This window comes from Mustela nigripes, chromosome X, assembly GCF_022355385.1.
Source record: "Mustela nigripes isolate SB6536 chromosome X, MUSNIG.SB6536, whole genome shotgun sequence".
Lineage (NCBI taxonomy): Eukaryota > Metazoa > Chordata > Mammalia > Carnivora > Mustelidae > Mustela > Mustela nigripes.
In genome coordinates this window covers 117,235,938-117,258,130 of record NC_081575.1, presented here as the reverse complement: position 1 = coordinate 117,258,130, position 22,193 = coordinate 117,235,938, and the positions used below count along the sequence as shown (strand labels likewise).

At 45.6% G+C, this 22,193-nt stretch overlaps 1 protein-coding gene across 6 annotated transcripts in view; it reads right to left on the bottom strand.

Moving 5' to 3' along the window:
- The window catches only part of MID1 (midline 1), a 343,241-nt gene that overhangs the window by 108,175 nt on the left and 212,873 nt on the right, over positions 1-22,193 (bottom strand). The window contains exon 1 of one of the 6 annotated variants that reach the window (XM_059386249.1): positions 6,975-7,148. The exons of the other annotated variants lie outside the window; for them this stretch is intronic. The gene's annotated coding sequence lies outside the window, so the exon portion shown is untranslated. Of the gene's footprint in view, positions 1-6,974; positions 7,149-22,193 lie in introns of those variants that run through there. 6 annotated transcript variants of the gene reach the window in all.

Genomic DNA, 22,193 nt, shown 5'->3' with positions numbered 1-22,193 from the left:
GTTACCAAGATGGCCACCTACCCCCCACCAGCGCGGCAACCCTTCTCCCCCCCGCCCACCCCACCTCTCTCTGCCTTCCTCTGTAACTTTTGTCATCCAACATATTCTAGTAGTTTGGCCACCGAGCCATCATCACTCCCCGCCGCCCCACCAGTAGAAGGTAAGCTCCATGAGAGCAGAGACTTGGCTTGGCTCTTTGAGGGATGTCCTGCCAGCGCCCGGAACAGCGCCTGCACACAGTGGGACTCCAACATGGGTCGAATGACTGGGGAAAAGAACAGCCGTCGGGGTTAAAAACCTTCAAGTATACAACACCCCTGCTGTCTCAAAGGATGTCTCAACATGTTGGAGCAGAGGTCAGCCAACTTTTTGTAGAGAGGGCCAGAGAGTAACTACTTCTGGCACCGCGGGCCAGAAGGTTCCCTGTTGTGGCCGCTCCAATCAGCACTGTGGTACGCCAAAGCCGGCACACACGACACAGAGAGGGGAGAGCGCGGCTGGCCGATACAATCGGATTTCTAAGAACAGGCGGCAAGCTCCATTTGGGGCGAGGATCTTATTTTGCTGACCCACGGGGTAGAAGACAGAGACACATACAGCCAGACAACAGAGAGGGGAGACTCCCTCCCAAAGAGATAGGACAAAAATGCTGTGTGGGCAACAAGGGAATGGTGGTGGTGGGAGACGTCACCAAGCGGGTGCAAGTTTCGAACGCTAACGGGAAGGGACAGGCAGTGGGATTTCACCCTGACATCAACAGAAATAGCGCTGAGTCAAGTACTCAGGGGCACTTCATGTAAGAATGACTTAATAGCAGCTGCTCAGAACAGGATCGTTTGCTTTTACCACCATAGTGCTTGGCACGGAGCTTTGTGCAAGCGTCGACGCTGTAAATGTTGGTTTAATTGTATTAAATGATGACTAAATGTGGATGCGCCATGATGTTCAACCAATTTTCAGAATCTTGTGTTCATATGCTGCCAAAAGAGAAAGGGCTCTGGGTTCGATACCTACAGTAGATCTGATTTTTTTTCTCCTTTGATGCAGATCTTGCTGTGGTACAAGTAATTTTTAGCGACATTAGTCGACAATATGTTGCCAGCAAGCACGCACGCCATTCCCCAACCCGAGAAGATCAGCATGGTTTGTTTTTTAGCTTTTTGAGAAATAAAAATACCATTCATTCTTTCACCAAATATTGAAGCCCCTCTAGGTTCTTGGTGCTGGGACAAGTAATGGTAACACTCAGCCCCGGCCTTGGAGATCTTACGTGCAGAGAAAACATGAACAAATTGCTGTGCAACGTAACAAAAGTCACATGCCAGAGACTGGGGGAGAAGAACATGGAAAGCTTCCCGAAGAAGGCAACACATGAGAAGGATTTTTGAAGATGAACAGGGATTCACCAAACAGGTACATGTAGTTGGGGGGGGGGTGTGGAAAATGTTATTTTCCTTTTCTTAACTCCCATAACTTAATGTCTAGGCCTCAAAAAATAGATTCTTCACTACAATGGAAGGAAATCACACGAGCATATCATTATCAGGAAATTCTATCGCTCAACCTTTTTCTGAATGGGCTGATTGGTCCTTATGGAGAGGAGGACGAGGTTGATCACGGAAACCCCTTGCCACCAACTGGGAATGGGGACAATGTACAGCTCAGACTGCTGCTGGCCCATGGTTTGTAGTCGAGAACAGGGCATGGAGTACAGTGAAGGGCGAGAGCCAGTCAGAGGATGACACGCAGCTCGGCTACTTACCAGCTGCGTGGCTCTGGGACAGCGTCCACAAGGATTCCCTCCAGTTCCTTCTAGCACTCAGTCCGAACAATCCGTAAGCGGGACAGTCCTTAGTCGCGGGCTGCACTTGAGCCCCGGCTCCTGGGAGGTACTGGTTGCAAGACATCTTTTCCAGAAACGTTCTTAACACAGACTTGTGCGGAAAGCCTGATCATGTCCATGTTTTCATACCCTGCCTTCTCCTGTCCAACCCTCTCTCATTCTGGATGTCGCTGAAACTGTGCTCTTCTGGTTTTCCTCTCCCTAAGCCCTGCTGACTTCTCCTTCCAGCAAAGCAGAGCCTGGGTGTTTTCTAAGGGTCTGGCCCTCCATCCACAGGCCATCCAAGAGGGTCAAAAGGTACAGACGTCCAGTTTTAAAAGAAAGAAATCCTGGGGATGTTAATATACAGCACGATGGCTGCAGTGAATAATACGTTGTATACAAATAGGGAGTCAGGTTGCACACCTGAAACCAATGTAATGTTATCTGTCAATTATACCTCAATTAAAAAAATCAGCCATCCAGGTTGTTCATTTCTCATACAGCATCTCTGAGAATGACTCCTAGGCTTGTCCCTCCCAGGGCCATCTCTTTCCAGAATTCCGGCTCAGCACTGATAGTTCTCTGTTTCCTTTACTAGAAGTTCCAAGGGTGCGTCTCATGGGTTTCATCAGCTTCCCTCCCAAACCTGTCTGCCCTACAAGCCTCTGGAGTCTCCTCACGGTGCTTCTGTTCTCCTGCCTCTGTTCACTCGCCTCGTGAAAATGGGGGAGACGAGCGCACCATCACATGGCCTCAGGGGGATCACGAGGGCCCTCCCGTGAGCAGGGCCAGGTGCTGAGATGGAGAAAAGCCTCGATGACCATCGCTGGCTTTGAACAGGGAAGCGCCATGAGTCAGGGAATAAGAGCCATTTCTAGAAGCTGCAAAAGGCAAACAGTCTTCCCCAGAGCCTCCCAAAGGAGCACAGCCCTGCAGGTGCCTCTGCCCTCCAGGGCAGTTTAAGCCCTGCAGGTGCTCTGCCCTCCAGTGTGGTTTAAGCCGTTTTATCAGTGGCCATTTGTCCCCGTGTCCACAGGAGGCCATGCACCCTCCTTCCCCCAAATCCAAATTATTAGCCAAGACATGTGAGGGTCAATCCTTCATTCTTCGATCGGGTTCCTTCTCTCTGCCTCTAGCTTGATCCAGGTCTTCTTTCCCGCATTCCTAGACTATTACCAACCCCTGCCACACACCCAAACAAAAAACAAGCAACCACCTCCTCATCTGATTTCTTACCTCCAATCTTTTTGTCCCTCAAGGTTCATCTCTGCCACACGCTTCTGGTACCGGGGTTTCTATCTATCACTTCTGTTAAAGGCCCACATGGTGAGCGGCTAGCTGGCTCCCTGCTGGCCAGAGTATGAATCCTGACGGATGCCCTAGCTCCTGGTGCAAGCATCTCCCGAACTGCTTTTTCAACCTCATTCTCACGCGCTCACCTCCCATCACAGGGACCCAGGCGACGGGACCATTTGCTGCTCCTGGCAGCTGCCTTTGCGTTTCTCCCAAACACAGATCTTTTTTTTTTTTTTTCCTTTGTGAGGCTTTTTTGGGTTTTTGTTTTTGTTTTGTTTTGTTTTTTGGCTCCTGTATTACATGCTTATTTTCTTGTTTTTGTTTTCTGGTTTTTTTAAGCTGACGGCAGAACCTCCTTGAGGCTTGAACCCTGGTCATGGTTGTATTTGGAGATTTCAGAATAAACCAAGACTTGTTTTAGAAGACGGTTATAAATAGTGTGACATGTCTTAAATGTTTACAATTAAAGTAAAGCTTTGAGCTGAAAACCACAAAGGAGTGTAACTACCATATTTACAAAACAACCAAAATATTCATTTAAAAATACTATTTCCTGGTACACAACAGAGTGATCAGAAAGGGGACCCCGGTTTAAAGTTCTGGGATTCATCCCCTTCTCTTCAGTAGAGCTGGATCAGCTCCGGGACCAATATAGGCAGGCACACGCCAGCGCAGACACAAACACAAACACGAACCTCATACGGACATAACACTCATCGTCTAAATTTGAGGCCGATCGTAAACGGGTGGCCAGAGGCAAATGACCACCTACTCCTTGAAATCCCCCATGATAAATCTGGATGCCAGAGGCTTGTGCCTTTTGGGGTTAGGAAAAATTAATCAAGACAGAGATGGATAGCCGGTGGTGAGGACTGCAGACATGATGGGACCTTGGCACCCAGGTGATGGCTAAGGTGAACCAGCTGCCTGGGCAGATGGCCTCTTACCCACTCTGGGCTCTAGGTATCATCACCTCGAGGTAGCTCTCATCCCAGCAGGAGGACTTACCTGGAGGGAGAAGGAAGAGCTTTCTTTTGTCCAAAGTGTGGGATCTTGGGGGAAATGGACTAAAGGAGACAGTGCCCGGTAGAAGAGGCAGACACCAGGACTTAGTGGAGATACAAGGTTTGGGCCTGAGAAGGGAGATGGCGAGCTCAGGCTGGATGTCTTTATGGATCAGTGTTCTCAGCCAGCGAGGTGGATGTGAAGAGAGTTTGTGGCTGCTGGACTCATCTTTTCTGCCCCCTCCTCTGAAGTCAGAGGCAAAATCATCATCCAGGCAAATCCATGCAAAAAACCCATTCAATCCCCTGCCTGTGCTGTCACAAACCTTGCCATCATCCTACTTGCTAGCTCATGTTAGAATTTCACAACTTTATTCCGTGTAATCTCCCCTCACTTCTGCTATGACACTGAGAAGATAACCTGTACCTTGAAGCCCTAGGAAGATGACACACATTGCAAGGTTTAACTCGTGGCCAAAGTCAGCAAGCGGGTCCAGGTCAAAATCCCAAGAGTATGTAAGTTTCACCCACACATGCAAGCGATCAAGAATCAGGAGTCTCCAGACCTAGTGCAGTCTATTAGTTCGATCAGCCACTAGAATAAGGAGATCCCTGACTGTCAGCATGTCATCCAGGAGTTTCTTAATTCCCAATTTCTCTCAGTGGAGTTTTGACATTTTAATCATAAGGCAAGCCCATCTCTCGGTGCTTCCCTGCAGCTACTGTATGTCACATCTGCAGACTCCACGAACAATGATCACTTTTCTGATTCAGAGTGCATAAAAAAGAACACGCATTCCAGCCACCAATAATTTTACTTTCAGTCCCTCACTCCGGATGGCTCTGCAAGCCATCACTATGAGGGAAATTCAGGAGCCACTAGACCAAGGAATAAACTCGGATACCGACACTGGGTGGCCGGTGGTCAGCTGTTCTTACCAGGTGGCTTGCTGCCACTGCCCGGATGATCCCCGGGGCATTTCCTCCCCTTTTTTTTAAAACATATCCTCTGGGGTATGGAAACTAAGCTTGATGTTAAATTTACCAAAACAGTACCGAGACAACAAACACATCACCAAAAACCGTACAAGTATTACACCAGATCACATAAAAATGGTATTGGCAGGGGGAGCCACAGACAGAAAGCCCTGGCAAGTGTTGTGACTAATAAGCAGCATCCCAAATTCTATGAATAAATTTTCTTTAAAGAGTCCTACATTTCAGAGCCACAACCAAGTCAATTTCCTATTCCCTCTCTTCACATGGGTAATGAAGACTTAGCTGGCTTATTGCCATTTGGATTTTAGCTCTGAGATGATCCCTATTACAGAACCACAGGTGGAATTTTTTTTTTTTAAAGGACCGTGGAATGATGTTTTTCTCTTATATCAGAAGAAATATGGACTTTCAGAGGACTCAAAACTTTGGAACTGTGAACCTCTGGAAATTAACCTCAGCTTATGAGGCAGAAACAATAGAAACTGGGTACTCTACTCAAGACAGGGTCACCACAAAGAGAGTATTTTAAATAACACAGTACAAGTACTCAATGTCTGCATATTTGGTCATGGGTTAATATTTAGCTCTGAGTTGTAAAAGCCACAGAAGAAACACCTTCCCCAAATGTTATTTTACCGATCAGCACCCTGGCTGATCTGAGACACAGGTGAGTCAGTAAATACACAGTAAAACAGGGCCACAGCTGCGACACAGAGGGGAGAGGGAGAGCCCACTGAATTTAGTGGCACTCTGAGAGAGTGGAAATTGACTGCCACAACAGAGGCTACCTCCTACACCGAAGTATGGCAGAGCGGAGTCAAATTGCGAAGTGGCTCTCAAAGCAACAATACAAATAACACACTAGCAGGAACAAGTGCAAAAGTGATCTGTAACTTTCTACAGACAACGCTTCTGAAACAGTGCTGTGGCTAACCTCCGACTGTCAGAGCACTCAGATTCGTTCCCTTAATCAGTAACGGATGACTAAGAATTTCTGCCAACTGAATTTTAAGGGACCAGAGGGACTGACTGGGGAAAAAACCACCACAACCACCACCACCACCACAACAAAACGTGACAAGCAGATAAGCACGGAGGCACTAGCCTCAAGTTTTAAAGTAACTAATTAATACAATGCACGTTTTTAATAACTTGCCACTTCCTCTTTATTTTGAGGAGTGCTGGAAGTTAAAAGGTTTCACTTAATACCAAAAGTGAGAAGCAGGGAAGATTTTTAATTTCACCAACCCCCACCTGGTGGAATTCATACAAATTGAATTAAGCCGTTTGCAAAACCTCCTCTCTACTTCCACATCTGTCCATAACGTGCTCGGTTTTTTAGTAATTGGATCTCTAGGATAGTCTTTAAAATAATCACATACTCTCTTGACCACGCAACCTGATTAATAAGGAATGAACATTCCTGAAAAGAATCACTTGGAAGCACAGCAGATGTCTTTGGGGATATGAAGGCTTTAATGATAAAAATTAAGGAGAAATGGGAGCTAGGTCACACTGTCTGGTTATTTTAATTGAAACCCAGTCTTCCAAATTTACTTAACAGAATGCTTAAATACACCTTCTGGAGTTCATTTATACATGCAGACGAGGAAAAAAAAAAAAAAAGGCACCAGTGACAATGCAAAAAAGCAATCCTGATTTCTCCAGGACCAACTGGCCCGAGTCCACTCTGCCTTCACAGCACAGACACCCACTCGACAGTCTCACGAATGCAGTCGGTCCCACTACAAGACTAGTAAATAGGTTAAGAACAGGAAACAGCACACTTGTCCTTACTAGTTCCCTTAGCATCTCTCCAGATTCTTACAGAGATCGTCTCGAATACCCACCAAAGGACTGGACCCTAGTTCTTGTTGAAGAAACATCGCCGTAAGCAGAGGATGGGGACCCACGAAATGACAGACAGGCCACGGAGACCAGATGGCGGGTGGCAGGCAGTGCCGGAGCGGTCCTGTGTGTCTGTGAGAGCGTCAACAGTGAAACACAACAGGAAAATCGACGCGACAATTCCAGGAAGGCCAGCTCCACCTCATCCACCCCGCCAGGCTCGCCGAGTTGAAGAATCAAAACTCCCTCTTGCTTTCCAACTGCCTTTTCCAGAGAGCCCGGGAGGGCTTCTCGGGGCCCTCGCCCACTCAACGTTCGACTCAAGCCAAATGAAAAGGCAGCTCGGGGCAGATTAATACCCACTGCCTAGTCCCAAAAAAAATAAAAAAGATGACTTGGCACTGAGATCTATACCCTCCTTGCTCACGGGGACCAGCAGTGGGTCAGTGCCCCGCAGCTGAGTGCTGGGTGCCAGGTTTCCATACTGCCAACGGGAGAGTCCTGTCCGGTTCCCGGGGTCAGCGACGGGCGCCCACCTCCCTTGCATTTCAGTCCTTTTGGCGGCCTCCAAAGCACACGATCACCCTATGCTCCAGATTCCAGGTTGTTGGGTTTTTTTTTTTTAATAATATACTGATTATTTTGTGTCGATCTTCTGAATTAAAATACAATACCTGGAAGGAGTTTTTTTTTTTAAACATTACATCAAGAAGAACGATCTCGCATACAGACACAATAAAGTGGTTGTTTGTTTCTTCCCAAAATAGAGATCTAAATTGCAATCTATCATCCTGATAAACAAAAGAAAATAGATGTGTATGAAATACATACAGATGGCTCCACACACAGAAGCGATACATATACACACATACATACATGTGTATATTACGCATGCATATAACATATCATATAGACATATGTCTATGTATGCGTATGATGCCCACAAATACACCTAAGAGCAAATCTGTGATGGGTGTCCCAGATTTCAGCTTCCAGAATGGCAGAGAAAGAGTGAATTAAGAATGGAAAGTAATCTTTTAAACACTGACTGTCTAAAGGAAGAGGAAGTAGTCTTCCCAAAAGGAAAAAAAAAAAATCCTACCCTGTAGTTCTCTCAAGGATGTTGCTTATCACCATGCAAGACAAGAAAGTGCAACTAAAGGAAATTGTCAGGAAAGTGTAAAAAAACCAAATCAAACCAAAACAAAAAAACAGGCTGATTGCAAACCTGCACAATTCACGTGCAAACCCAGACATCCGGCCCCCACCAAAGGTGTGTAAGAGCTTCTTGCTAAAGCGGGAGCAGGAGGCAAAGACCGCCTCCTCCTCGTCGCCTGGCGGGAACGGCGTGACTCCCACTGTCACGCCATTGCAACACCTTGCGGTAGACCAAAGCATGCTTCACATGTTTGGACATAAAAATGCAAACATATACTCTCTTGCCTTAATCATAAGTTCATTTGTCTGCTAACAATAAACAAAGGGATTACTCAATTTCACATACAGATGGTTTCCCAAAGAAGTCCTCACTGAACACAGAAAAGACACGCATACATCAAATAGAATTTGAAAAAACTTTTCCATCATGATATGTGAAAGCACTGCTTTGTTAAAACAACATTAAAATTGTCAAAATTTCTGTGAGACTTGGCTAACTTGTCCGTGTTCTGGAGCTGTGGGGGGAAATTAGCATGAATGTCTAGATTTGAAACACCAGTACACAAACACGTACTTCACCCCTCAAAAACAAAAGAGAAGGATAAACAACAACCACCTTTATAAATCTTCCCTAGAGCCTAATCTGACAACCTGTACAGGAGATTTCCCACCATCAGAGGGTCTAATACATTTCATGTCTTTTACCGTCGATGCAAAGAAAAAAAAAATCCAGCATTAAAGGCAAATGGAACCTATTTTATATTCAATTGCAAATGACTGATGTCTCCCCAGTCTATGCTGTACCAAGTGTCAGGCAAGAATTTGGTGCTGAAGGCAGTGATAGCGGATGCGAAACAGGAGGAAGACAGCAGGTACTTGTGACACCCAGTCTCCTAACAGAAGTCGAAATCGCCTTTCCTGGAGAGCGGACCGCCACTGTGATGCTGGTGGAAATGGAAGCCACCTCTGATTCTGTACCCATTCCCCATTCGTGGAACCACTCTATGTCGGGACGCCTTGGGTGGGTGGGGGCCTCAGACAGTTAAGCATCTGCCTTCGGCTCAGGCCATGATCCCAGGGTCCTGGGATCGAGTCCCGCATCGGGCTCCCTGCTCAGCAGAGAGTCTGCTTCTCCCTCTCCACCTGCCTCTTCCTCTGCTTGTGCTCTCTCTCTCTCAAATGAATAAATACAATATCTAAAACAGTGTTTTTAAAGAACTACTCTATGTCTATATAAAATCCCATGTATGGCCACAGTGGAACTGACTTCCGTAGTCCTACATAAATATGCACACGTATATGTGCACACACCTCCACACACACACGTATCCATATACAAAAGCACCTTTGCAAAATGACTCGGGACACCTGACGGAATTCACTGTTCACAAATCCCTCCTGCATAAGAGAAACGTTCCTTCCTCCGCACCAAAATGGAAACCTGTACATAACTGAGATATTAACACTCCCCACAAATGCCTACTCATATCTGAAAAGGGTTACCTGGAAAATAGCAAAATGACATAAGAGGTCTAGTCTCGGAAGGGCAGACCGGTTCGGCTGGATTGTTGCAAGATCCCACCTGGAGAAACGCCTGCCAACTGGGAAAACTTTTTCTTACTTCATTCATACCGTACCCCTCTAGGAGGCCGAGAAGGTGCACACTTTCTCCTTCACACTTAGCCACCAGGAGAAAAATGCATCGATAAAAGCTGCTGACGGTGGCCAGTGTGGCATTCCGCCATTGTTCTCTGAGCACCGAAGGGCTGACGTTCAACGGCTCCATGGCATGCACAGCTACTCCGGTCCCATGACTCACCAAGTAATGACAATCACATAGTAGCCGATTCCTATTGTATGGACCGATTGGGAAATTCTCTCAAATACGATGGCCCCTTTCCTCAAAGGAAATTGCTTTCTCTCTCGGCTTCAAAGCTGGCCACACACAAACCCTCAAGTTCACAATGCCCTGAAGCTACATTACAATCTTAAAAAAATACAGAAAAGTAAGCTTTATTCACAACTCCCAGTTAACTATTATGAAGAACTTGCTCTAAACGTTTCCCGTGATCACTGAAGCCCTGCAGTCGGGGGACGAAGTCTTTTTTTTTTTTTTTTTTTTTTTTCTTTTTTTGAAGGCGACAGAAAGAGGAGTGACTCTTTTGTTCTGAATTGTTATTGTAAAGCACCACAGGAGAGAAAGGGAACACGGGAACATGGCAATGAAAAGGACAACAGGGCTGACACCCGACAACAGGATATTGAGGACGGGTTCGGAACAGCGTGTCCTTGCAGAACACAGGCAGGAGGCTTCTTGGGAGAAATTTGACCAAAAATTATTTTGAGAAGATTCAAAGTCCGGGGCAGTAAAATTAGGTTATCATTAAAACACATACACACACATGCGCCAAGTATCATATAAAATTAAAACCGCTCTCAAATCACATTAAATCACTCACTTTTCAACCCATGATCCACTTTTTGACATTTCTGGATCTGATTTTGACCCATCTGAAATAAGATACTGTTTTTTGTTAAGTAACTCAGCTAACTTAGTGGACGTTTAGAAGGAAACAGAATTTTTTTTACAAAAAGAAAAGCACATCTCTCCCCATGCAGAGCCTACTCTTACACTTGAGATATAACCTTTAAAGAGAGATTTCAGGAACCCCCAGGGAAGCTATGAAATGGGTTCTTTGTTGAGAAACCATCATCTCCACCACGTAACTCACAGGAACGTTAACAGATCGGTTTGGTCAAGGCCACTCTTAGCACCTACTTGTTTTCTTCTAACGCAGATTCTGCTGAGTTGCTAGTAGGGCAACTCTTTTGGTGAGACCGCCAGAGTTCATACGGTTTATTGGACTCCCCACATTATGAGGTAGAATGATCATTACTGCAGCCTAAGCTTTTAAACTAAAGCTTTCGAAGAAAACATCCTGTCTTGTGCTGCCTCCAAAATGGCTCGCCCTTTCCTCTTCTCTGTTCTCCCGCTGCCCTGCTTCCTTCTCTTTCCCCATCCTCTCCTTCTGTTGAAAGAGGAAGGGGAAATTCGTGGGCTTTCCTCTGCCACACAATGCATCTCATCGGGCTTTCTCTAGGATACGCTGGCAGAAAAGGTGGGGTTAAGCCCTGAGTTCAGTTGGCCCAACTACCCTTGGTCTAGTTTTGGGGTGAGACCATCAGGGTGGTGTCGTGCCAAGAAACACGTACCTTGAAACCAGATAAACCCGAGTTCAAACCCCGGCTCTGCCATTTCCTGACAAAGGAGGAGAGAAGCCAGCTACTCGACATATCTTCTACTCACAGATTCTCTTCCTGTCTTCTACAGTTTCCTTATCTGTAAAATGTGACAAGAGCAATCTCGAAGGGTCTTCCGAGGGTTAAGTGAGGCAGTTTGAAGAGCGCTAGCAAAATTGTAGCTCCCACACCCTCTTCCTACTCTTCTTTGAGTACATTAATGATCTGTATTTTTTGTTGGAAACTTCTTCAAGCCGCTTTTGGGAGCGGGGAGGATAGCAATCCATGTATTTTTTAATAACATGCATGGAATGTCTTCGCGATGAAACAGTATATGACTAATAAACCAGCATTTCTATTATTAACGTCAATTATTCTTAAATAACTGTCTTCATGTAGGCAATCTGCTGTATTTCCCAACCATCAACATGCCGTGCTTCATTATCCCTGGGTCTCCGACCATGACCTGGATAGAGTCCTCCGTTCTCTGTTCCTTACCGTCCCAGACGAATCGTTTGCCAGAATTTTTGATTTTGCAGGAAATCAGAGACCCTGGCATGGGTGGTACCAGTGAGACTATCAAGAACAGTGAAGGGTTTCAGATTTTTCCTACTTGTGAGCTAATCAGTTAGCCTACCAGTTTCATGGATTTTGGCAGAAGACAAGAGACCCGCGAGTCAGAGACAAAGGATGTTGTTGGTCGGAGCGCAGCAGGCCTGGTGTGTTTCGTGTGTTCACGTCAGTTCTCCTTGTCCCCCAAGTCCACAGAGTGCCCCAGTTGTGCACCTCATTCACAGGGGATTTACAACACAGCTGAGAAACCCAAGCTTAGGAAACCCGATCTTTTACAACGGACACACGCAAACCTGCCTGACATTTGCCCCTGCAGTTATCTTTATTATAATGGGCAGCAAACAAACCTGCTTTCTACCCTGGAGGGAGATGGCCTATCTCAATCTTCCAAGCGGTTTACTATACAAATACATATCTTTGAAGAGACGGTCTGGAACAAAAGCCATCAGCACCTCAGCTCACAAGAGGTACAGAAATGTGAGAGGTCCCTGGAGAATTCTTTCCCAACAGACACAGCTCCTGTCCCCTCCTGGAGAGCTGGCACGAGAAATCACATCACCACTGGGCTTCCCAGTAGTTAGGGCAGAGGCAGTTGACTTGACACTGAACGACCGTTGAGCCATCCACGGAAGAAGACCGGAGGTAAAAGCCCACGAGAAAGTGCCCCACACTCCTCATCCCCACCAGGCTGTAGTATCAGGTGATGGACCCGGAAAGCCACAGGGAGCAGGCATGCCCCACCCCCAGATTCTGCCCCAGTAAACAGAGCCCTTAGTGACTTCCTCATTAGTACCGGATCAGCCTTCACCCTTAACCAAAATTTATTTTAAGAGTTTGGGAGTATAAGCTGGTTTTGTTAATTCTATGATATTAGAAATCCTATATGTATGTTAAGGTGACTTTTTTTAGCTCACCTTTTTTTTTTTTTTTTCATTTTTTCTTTTTCAATTTTAGAACTATTTTTGGAGTAAAGCCAGAATGTCATTTCGCCGAATATTTGTTCATTCAACGGGTCTTTTTGAGGTCTTGCTGTGTGCCAGGCCCTGTTCTGGGCACTGGGAATGCATGGATGACTATGAGAACGAAGGTCTGCCCTGGGAGGGCTTACCTTTCCATGAGGGAAACAGAAAATGCACCAGGAAGTGGGTGAGAAAACACCATCATTTCCAAGAACCAGACATAAAATGAAAGAAACAAAAGGAAAGCCACGATAGAGGATGGAAGGGCGGGCGAGATCTACTTCAGCTCAAAGACATTTCTACTCATACCTGCGCAGGCTCTCTTGCTATTTTGGCTTTGTTCCTCTGCTAATAAACAAGCAAACAATGTCTTAATTTCAGTTTAAAACTCTCCAGCATTTGGGCACAGAGTTTCGATTATTCCTCAAATTGTTAAATGGTCAGTGACAGATTTCCTTAAGGGATGATTTCTTTTTCAAGGACGGTTAAAATCCAACATTTACCATTCCTTACACAGAAAGACAAAGTGGTAAGTTATCGGAAAACAGCGACCTCTTTATTTATCTTAGCAATCAAGTTTGAGAGAAAAGCCACGATCACATGGTGGACCAAAAAAACAGGAACTATGGTACTTAGAATTCCCCGCATGTCTGAGTGTTTGATGGCAGGATATTAGCCCAAAGTTGAAAGCAACCATGGACATGCAGTTAAGGGCACAGGAAGGGTGTGAAGGAAATTAATAGACATTTCAAGAATCATTGGTTTTTGCTTTGGCCTCTCTAGAAGAAATTTCAGGAAGGGAAAGTGGTGGGTTAACAGCGTGGGGCTTCACGAACAGGTACAGACAGGGCTGCACGCCTGGAGGGTCAAAGAAGTAGGGAAACTAGGAAAGCCCCCAGCCTGGGAGCTCTGCTGAAGTCTCACTGACAATGACAATAACAAAAGGTATCTCAAAAGAAAGAAATCAAAAACCCACTTCTTAATGTCTGCTCTCTCATCCTTGCGGTGAAGACTGCCGGTCAGCCCTCGTTATGGAGCTCCTTTAGCTAGGTAAAATGGCGTGATTTCTAGAGCCGGTCTCTTCAAAGGGCTGGAAGGGAGACACACCCCGGCAGGAATCGGCAGGAATCATGGGAGTAACGAGTGGCCACTGCGGCTCAGCAGAGGCTGAGGGATGGGTCTGGGAAGTCTTGGTGGCGGGTGTCAGCCACCCCACAGTGAAACCAGTAAGCAGGTTTAGGAAAAGACAGGAGGGCAGGCAGAGTGCATGTTATGACAAGAGAAGTTCTCGGAGAGCAAGTTAATCCCTGCCCAAAGACCATCGGTCTGAAAACCAAGATTGCAAATGTTTCACTGGAGGCTTGACAAATCTCGAGAAAAAAAATAGTAAAAAGAAAAAAAAAAATACCTGTAATCGTATGAAAACCAATCCCACAAAGGCTGGGAGGCTTCTGGTGTCTTCCTAAAAACACTCTCAATCAAGGCAGGCTAACCTCTGAGAGATTTCTCTTGCATTACCCAAATGTTTCCCATTGTAACTTGGAGAGAAATTACACGGTAATTGATAAAACCGGAAATCAAGACATTCCCTTGGAATTAATATCCAAAGGTATGATCTCGGAGACCCGACGCAAAGATTTGTTTTTTGTCGTGCAGCTCCAGTTTCTTATTTGTTTGGTGTTTGGGATTACTTTAGCCGTAAAGGAAAAGAGTTTTATTTTCAGCCAATGAGCGTGCACTTTATCTTGTGCATTTTATTCTCTCCTTGAGTCGAATTATATAAGAAAAAAAAGGCTGGCTTTTTTTTAACATAAGTGAAGGGGGAATTGAAAAGCTCAGTACTTGAGATACAACCTAGGGCATCAAAATTCACTTAGGGAAAAAAAACCTAGCTTTAAGAACAGTGAGCTGTCAAGGTGGCTGAGCCGCCTCGAAGTGGAGATGTATTTATTTTGATAATGCGTATGGATGTGAATTGGAAAAAGCATCACAATTATGGGAGAAAGCATTTTATGTTTGGAAAAAAAAACAAAAACCCACTTCTTAATGTCTGCTCTCTCATCCTTGCGGTGAAGACTGCCGGTCAGCCCTCGTTATGGAGCTCCTTTAGCTGGTCCTAATGGAAATCAACAGACACCTGATTCAGGCCGCTCTGCTGAACCGTTCTGCAGGTTGTCTGAGTCTGTTCTTTCTCTTACAAACTCCTCCAAGCGGCTTGCTCTTGTAAATGGATGCAAATATTCCGTTCCCCAACGCCATTCATTGTCGCCCTCAGAGTGGGAAATGCCCTTCTCCTGGGGCGCTGGGCAAAGGGGGCAGGACTGCGGCAGGGTGACTTCCCAGAAGGGAGCTTTGTTGTGCCCGAGCCACCAACTGCCAAAACATCATGGTCCAAATAGGGGCGCTCTGATCGCCCAGCCCGCCCCCGCCTATCAGCATCCACAAAGCAATTCTTTGCATGGGTGCTTCTGCACGGTGATGCAGACTGGCAGCTCCGAGGATTAAACTCAGGTCCTTTATGCACATTAGCCCCCTGGAGTGTTGAACTCCAAAACCTCTATTTTCTGCCGAGTCTACCCGTATCTCACAAAGCCCCAGTTAGCCACTGTGGTACACAGCCTTTCTTCCATTCTGGGTTATCAAAAGAAAACAAAACAAAACACCAGACCCTACAACAATAGGATGGACACGGTAATGACGGGGAGTTTGTAGGCCGGAGGGCGGATTCCAGGTTCTCTCAAGGCTGAGACTGGGAACCCATCTACTTCTTTATCATTCAAACTTCACATTCTCATCAGCAGAGGTTCGCTTACAATGGCCCACGTGATCAGCTGGTTGAATGAACACTGTGTGTGCTGTGTGTGTGTATCTCCATTAAAAAATGGCTCTCAAAACCGCTTAATGAAAATCGACACCAGTGCCTTCTTAATCAAGCAAAATTTCCTGCTTAGCAACTGCACTAAAAAAAAAAAAAAAAAAAAAAAAAATAGACCATCTGGCCTCTCTGGTATTTGGGGTTTTGCTCCTCACTTCCTGGTTATCTTTAGCAACGCATTATAATTTCACTTATTAAATTATTTTTACCACGATGAATTTCCTTCTGTGAACTACTTTGAGAAGCAGAGGAGAAAGCATTGTTCTATTTCGAGGAAACTACTCCTCAGTTCTAAATGGCAGGTTTGAAAGGGGAAAAGAGTCCTTGAAAGAGGAAGCTGGAAGTCCAATCACAGTGAGGCCATTAACTACTCAGATTTCTTTAAACGTAAACACGTCTGCCACCAAGCTCAGTCTCCCTCTCTCTCCTTCTCTCTCTTTAAATTCTCGTTGAGAGAGAGAGAGAAAGTTGTAATTTAAATCTAAAAAGAGTCACTTCTGTCCTGCTCATCCAAGGTGTTATTGTGCTAAGCACTCTCCAAAAAATAAGGCAGAAAGTGGAATTCATTCCTGCGTAAGAACGAAGATTATAATACAAGTACAATCAAATGTGAATTGATTGCAATTCTCTGAAAATGAGAGAGTTCTGGTTAATTTAATTTTCTGGTTAACTGAACCTCAAATAGAAAACCTTTTTTTTTTTTTTTAATCCTTGTTGAGAACGTCCCTAAAATGCCTGAGCCCCGTTTTACTTGCCTAACTACAAACCACATAATGGGGTGAATGTAAAGGTTCTTAGGTAATTTCCCAAATTTTGTTTCTTGAGATCATCACTATAAAGATCTTCTTTCTTTTCATCTTAAGAAGAGGGGAGTTCAGAGATTGGCTTGACTGTAAGTCTCCATGACCACTAATTTTTTTTTTAAGTTTTATTTATTTACTTATTTGTCATAGAGAGAGAAGCGAGAGCGAGCACAGGCAGACAGAGTGGCAGGCAGAGGCAGAGGGAGAAGCAGGCTCCCCGCCAAGCAAGGAGCCCGATGTGGGACTCGATCCCAGGCCGCTGGGATCATGACCTGAGCCGAAGGCAGCTGCTTAACCAACTGAGCCACCCAGGTGTCCCCATGACCACTAATTTTTAAATGAACCCGTGATACTGCCTGCTTCCTTGCCTTCCACAATCTCTTGGTTACGGGTAGTGTAGGAAACGGGTTAACAGAGAGGTCGGACTCTTTTGGCAAAATTCAGGTAAGCTAAAGGTTTAGGATGGTTGTGTGTTCAAAGAAGCTGACTTTAAAAATCCTTTGTATACCTGCTAGGTAAAAGTCCATAGTGAATAATTTTAACACAGCGCTTCCCGTCGATTTTACTGATGCAAATTAAAGACCACGTACGTTCCGTTGATGTATCTATTTAAACTCACTAAGAAAGCACTAGGATTTAGGTTTCGTAGTAGAATATGATGGCAGCTCCGAATTGGCCCCAAATGTCCTCCTTCCACAATGGGGCCACAGCAAGTTCACCGTCACAGAACTTGACACTGGGCCACCAAAGAGACTGGAAGGCTCTTACTGTTGGGCAATACTTTGACTCAGTACCGGTATTATTGTTGGGTGAAGACTACTGTAGAACGAATTCTTGCACTGGGCAGGAGTTTGGAAAAACGTCAGCTAAGATCATTTCCCATTCTAAATACCAAGCCATGTACATGCAAAGATAAGACCGAGCTTTTTGCTCCGTAAGTAGAATCTAAGTAGAATGTCTCTGTCTCTCTCTCTCTCCAACACACCTCTTTTGGCGGGGGTAGGAGGGGGACGCAGAGTGGCAAGGGGCGTTACAATGCACTCCTCCTCAAAGCAGCACTAGGGCTGCTTTCAAGCAGCTTTCAAGCCTACTGAAATCTAATCATTTGCCAGGAACTCTGATAGCTACTGGGCACACGGCAGGATTTTCATAAGGATTTCCATAAAGGATTAAATGAAAGTGAAGGGATCAGCCAGAGTTCACTTACGGACCTAGATGAGATCTCCTTATCGGTAAACTAAGGATACCAAATTTGCAGCGTCAAGTGTTTCTAGACAGTGACTGTTTTGAAAATGACGCAGTTGTCACACAGTAAAAATCGGACTTCAATGTAAGGCATAAATATATCCCCTTAGGTATTAATCCGATCAACTAATATGTCTTGGGCACAAACGTGATGAGCATATATCGAGGATACATGTACTGAGTGTATGTTTTAAGTCTCAGAATTTACAACTCAGTCTAGACCTTGCCCGTCATCAGTGGGGTTTTCCTCTTGCTCATTTCATCCTTCTCTCGGTCCTGTCTGTTTCTGTTCTTTTCTCAGTATCTTCAACAGGTTTGCCCCAAAGAAGGATAATGACACACAAAGCATAGACACTTTCATTTTTCCTAGGGACCCCCTTGGGGAACACAGCAGACCTGATACGTTGGAGAGTTCCGCAGAGACTTTCTAAAGTGAGACACTCAAAAGCAGTGTAAGGGACCCAAGGGTGCTTTGCCTCCGACCTCTGTCAGCCGCGGTAATTTCCAGGTGGGTGGATGGGACATCCTTGGCCAAAGGTCTGGGCAAGTAGCCCCATCCCATCCAGAACGGCCCAAATACGGTTCTGGCTCATTTGCAGAAGCAGATCGGGAAGTACTACAGATTGTTACCTGCTAGTTCTGGAAGCTGCCTTCCCGTTCAAGCCCGAAATAGCTTCCTTAGAAAAGAGCCAACAGGGCTCCTGCTGTACGACTCGGTTAACTCTCACGCCCTGAGCGACAGCGCGCTACCCTGACTCTTCACTGCACAAAACACAACATGCCTATCAAAGCAATAGCTGACTTAATGGAAACAACACTCACTTGGGGGAAGTTGGGGGCCTTGGAGGCAAGACTAAAGCTTGCAATAACACACCTAACACCCAGATGTTGAACATGTAATGCAACTTACAGAAAGCTTCCTTGGAGTTTCCTTTTTTTTTTTTTTTAAAGATTTTACGGTTTCGTGTTGTCCATCCTGCGGCTGAGTGGCTGAGGCTCAGAGCTCGAGCTTCCAGCCCAGGCTGCGCAGCCGGCACAAAGCAGAGCCCAGCTCTGAAGGTGGCTTTTTGGGACTTGTGAAGGTTGCTTTCCTCAGCAACATGGTACTGTTATAGCACAAGAAGTGGACATTCCTGATGAATGTAAAGAAAATTTGAACACTGTGGATTCTGACAAGTGCCTCGACTCCTCCTGAACTTTCATTAAAAAGCAAACAAACAGGGGCACCTGGGTGGCTCCGTCAGTTAAGTGTCTGACTTTGGCTTAGGTCATGGTGTCGGGGTTGTGGGATCGAGCCCCACGTCGGGCTCTTTGCTGGTTGTGGAGACTGCTTGAGATGCTCTCTCTCCGTCTCTCTCTGGCCCTCCCTCTGCTCATGCTCCCTCGCTCACTCTTGCTCTCTCTCAAATTAATAATTAAAATCTTTAAAAACAAAGAAACAAACAAATAAAAAACCAAACCAACGAATAGTTAAGCTTGGGCATGCATCTTTACCAGGAACCATTCAGGAATCTCCCAAGCCAAGCACTCCCCTGTCTCCCTTAGAAGGACTGACATCTGGATCATATTGGCAAGTGGGTGCTTTAAACACAAGAGAAAATTAGGAGAAAACTCTAAGACTGGATTACTTCCATGAGTTCACTCACCAGTATCTCCCCAAGTACTCTCTTGTTTCTTCTTCTTCTTTTTCTTCTTTTCTTTTTTAATATAACAAGCTTGTCAGCCCTCGTTTTTACTCAGTGAACAATGGGTTGTGACCTCGCAGGTAGTAAGTTCACAGGAGAAACACATCAGTTATAAATAATGTTTACTAGAATAAATGTAAATATTTAAAAACACACAACAGTTCCAGGCACATGTGATTTCCATTTTATTTTATGAAACACTAAAAATCCACTTGTCCACCCCATTAATTATAAGCTGCTCTCGGCCCTGACCTGTATATCATTCCCTCTGACGTAAATTGGAACAAGGTGCTAAGAATGGAAGCAGCCTACACCCCAACTGGGCTACAAAACGTCAAGTTCCCAAACCTCTCAAAAGTGTAACCTGACATTTTTCTAAGATTAGAGGCAGTCTGTGAATTTCAAAAGAGGGCTTAAAGACTCACCACAGTTAAACCTACAGTAACTCCCGAAATATCCAAAGTCAACAGGACTAAGGGGGCTCTGGGGACACCGAAACCTTGCTAGAAGAGAAGAAACACTCTTTAGTAGGTGGTATTTCTTTGCAGAAAATAATGTACATGTGCTCGACGAGAATTAAGAATGCAACAGTAAACCTTCAGGTCTGAAGCCCCCCAGAGATCGAAAGGAATCATGAATGGACCATACAACATGTTTCTCCTTTCGCTACACATGAATGATGGAGTTTACACTGCCTATTAATCTTAAATGTTGAAGGCCAAAAAGAAGAGAGAGAGAGAGAGAGAGAGAGAGAGATGATTGGTTAACTTTTCTAACAGTATTTTTCTTGCTGCAATTATAATATGTGCTCATTTATAACATTCCCTCAAAGCAAAATGTCTGAAGAATCTGACCACTAAGAAGCAGCATTCAGTAGGCTGATCTTTCTAGACATTTTTCTATCATCTTAGCCACAAAAATGGGATCATACTTCACATTTTGTTTTGCAAATTGTTATTTTAAATATAATATATTGGGTGATTTTTCATGTTCAAGGACTCTTGTGATTTCTCGGGATTAATCGTAAGTACCTTTTAGTACAACCGAAGTATTTCTGCCAGCCGTGAAATCAAATAGATCATGCGAGCTGCACGTTTAATAGTAAAATGTGAGCTATTTCTTTCTCCACTCACAGCGTGCATCGTCAATGAGGGTAATATTGCCCCCAATGGTGAAATAATTAGTTTTTAGTGGCCAAAAAATCTTACCGTTGGTTATCTACAAAGCAGAAATAGACATAAATATACAGTTCGGTGGTTGTCGTAACATTTCATGGGGGGGGGGGGGAGGGCAACTAGGGAACGGGGCTCGGAAAGGCTCCTCGAAGGATCAAGTATGAAAACAGTTTGTGAAACAGTGGACTTGTAAACAGTGGCCTTTACATCACGGCAACCCAAAGGATGAGTTTTTCCATTTCAGTGTCTCATCCTTGAATGAATCCCAGCCCATTCCCCAGTTGGGAGAAACCAAGGTTCCAAGAAGCAGATCTACCACGATGATTTTTTTTTTTCTTTTTTTGGTGATGAGCCCATGGCTGGCACCTGTTGTATCTGCCAAGTTCTCACTGGAGACTCACTGGGGGCTGGCTCAGGAGGCACATGCTAGGCGAGAAGATGCTCTGAAGACAGAGGAAGAGACCATCTCTGCAAGGCTCTTGCTCTGTGCTGCCCTCTGGCGCCACCTGGGCCTCCAGGACGCCTCTTCTCAATGACCCGAAGTTGCTCCAAACTGATGGGTCATCGGCCCTCCGGGGTTTCTTGGCACCACCATGCACGAGGGGGTCCCAGAGAGAAAAGAAGGCCGGAAGTCACAGATTTCCTTGCAGGAAGAAGCAAGGGGCGGGAGTCAGGAAAAGCCGGGGCGCTTCTCCTTTGCCCTTTAACCCTGGGGGAGAGTGGACCGCCTGTCCACGAAGCTGTTGTCGTCCCAGGCAACGTGACTCACGAAGGAGCAAGGCAACAGCTGGCTATCTTTATCACTTTCCGAGATAGGCAGAATTTCGAAAAGGGCAGCCCGAAGATGTCTGCCCTAATTCCCGGGACCCACGGACATGAGTGTTTGCACACCTGACTGCACTGAGACACAGCACGGTGACGTCGGGGCGGGGAGATGACCCAGATGGGCTGACCTGAGCACACAGGCCCTTGAAAGAGAAAGCTGTTTCCACCTGATGGCAGTAGAGGAATTTAGAGACGTCACGTGTGTGCAAAAGACCCCGTGTGCTGTTGTACTCTGGGAGTGGATTTGGCCACTTAAGAAGGAATACGGGGGACCACCAGGGAGACAGAAGGGACTCGGCTGACAGCTATCAAAGAAATGGGGAGTTCTGCCAACAACAGGTGTGAGCTCGGCAGTGGATTCTTCCCCAGGGCCTCCAGACAGGAGCCGAGCCCCCTCAGCACCTTGACTTCAGCTCTGTGAGACCCTGACCAGAGCAGACCTCGGGCCACCCAGACTTGGGACCTACAGAACCATCAACAGATATGGTTATAACTTGTAGTTTGTGGTGATCAGTAACACAGCAACAGTCACGAATACGCGGTCTTCCCTTCTCTACTTGACAATCCTATCAATCACACGAACGTGGGACAGGCCGGCAACCTGGTCTCCCAGGTCACAAGCCCTGTGCCAGGGACAATTGGCTCAAATAAAGCTTCCAATCTCAGGCCTCTCACTTGCCCTC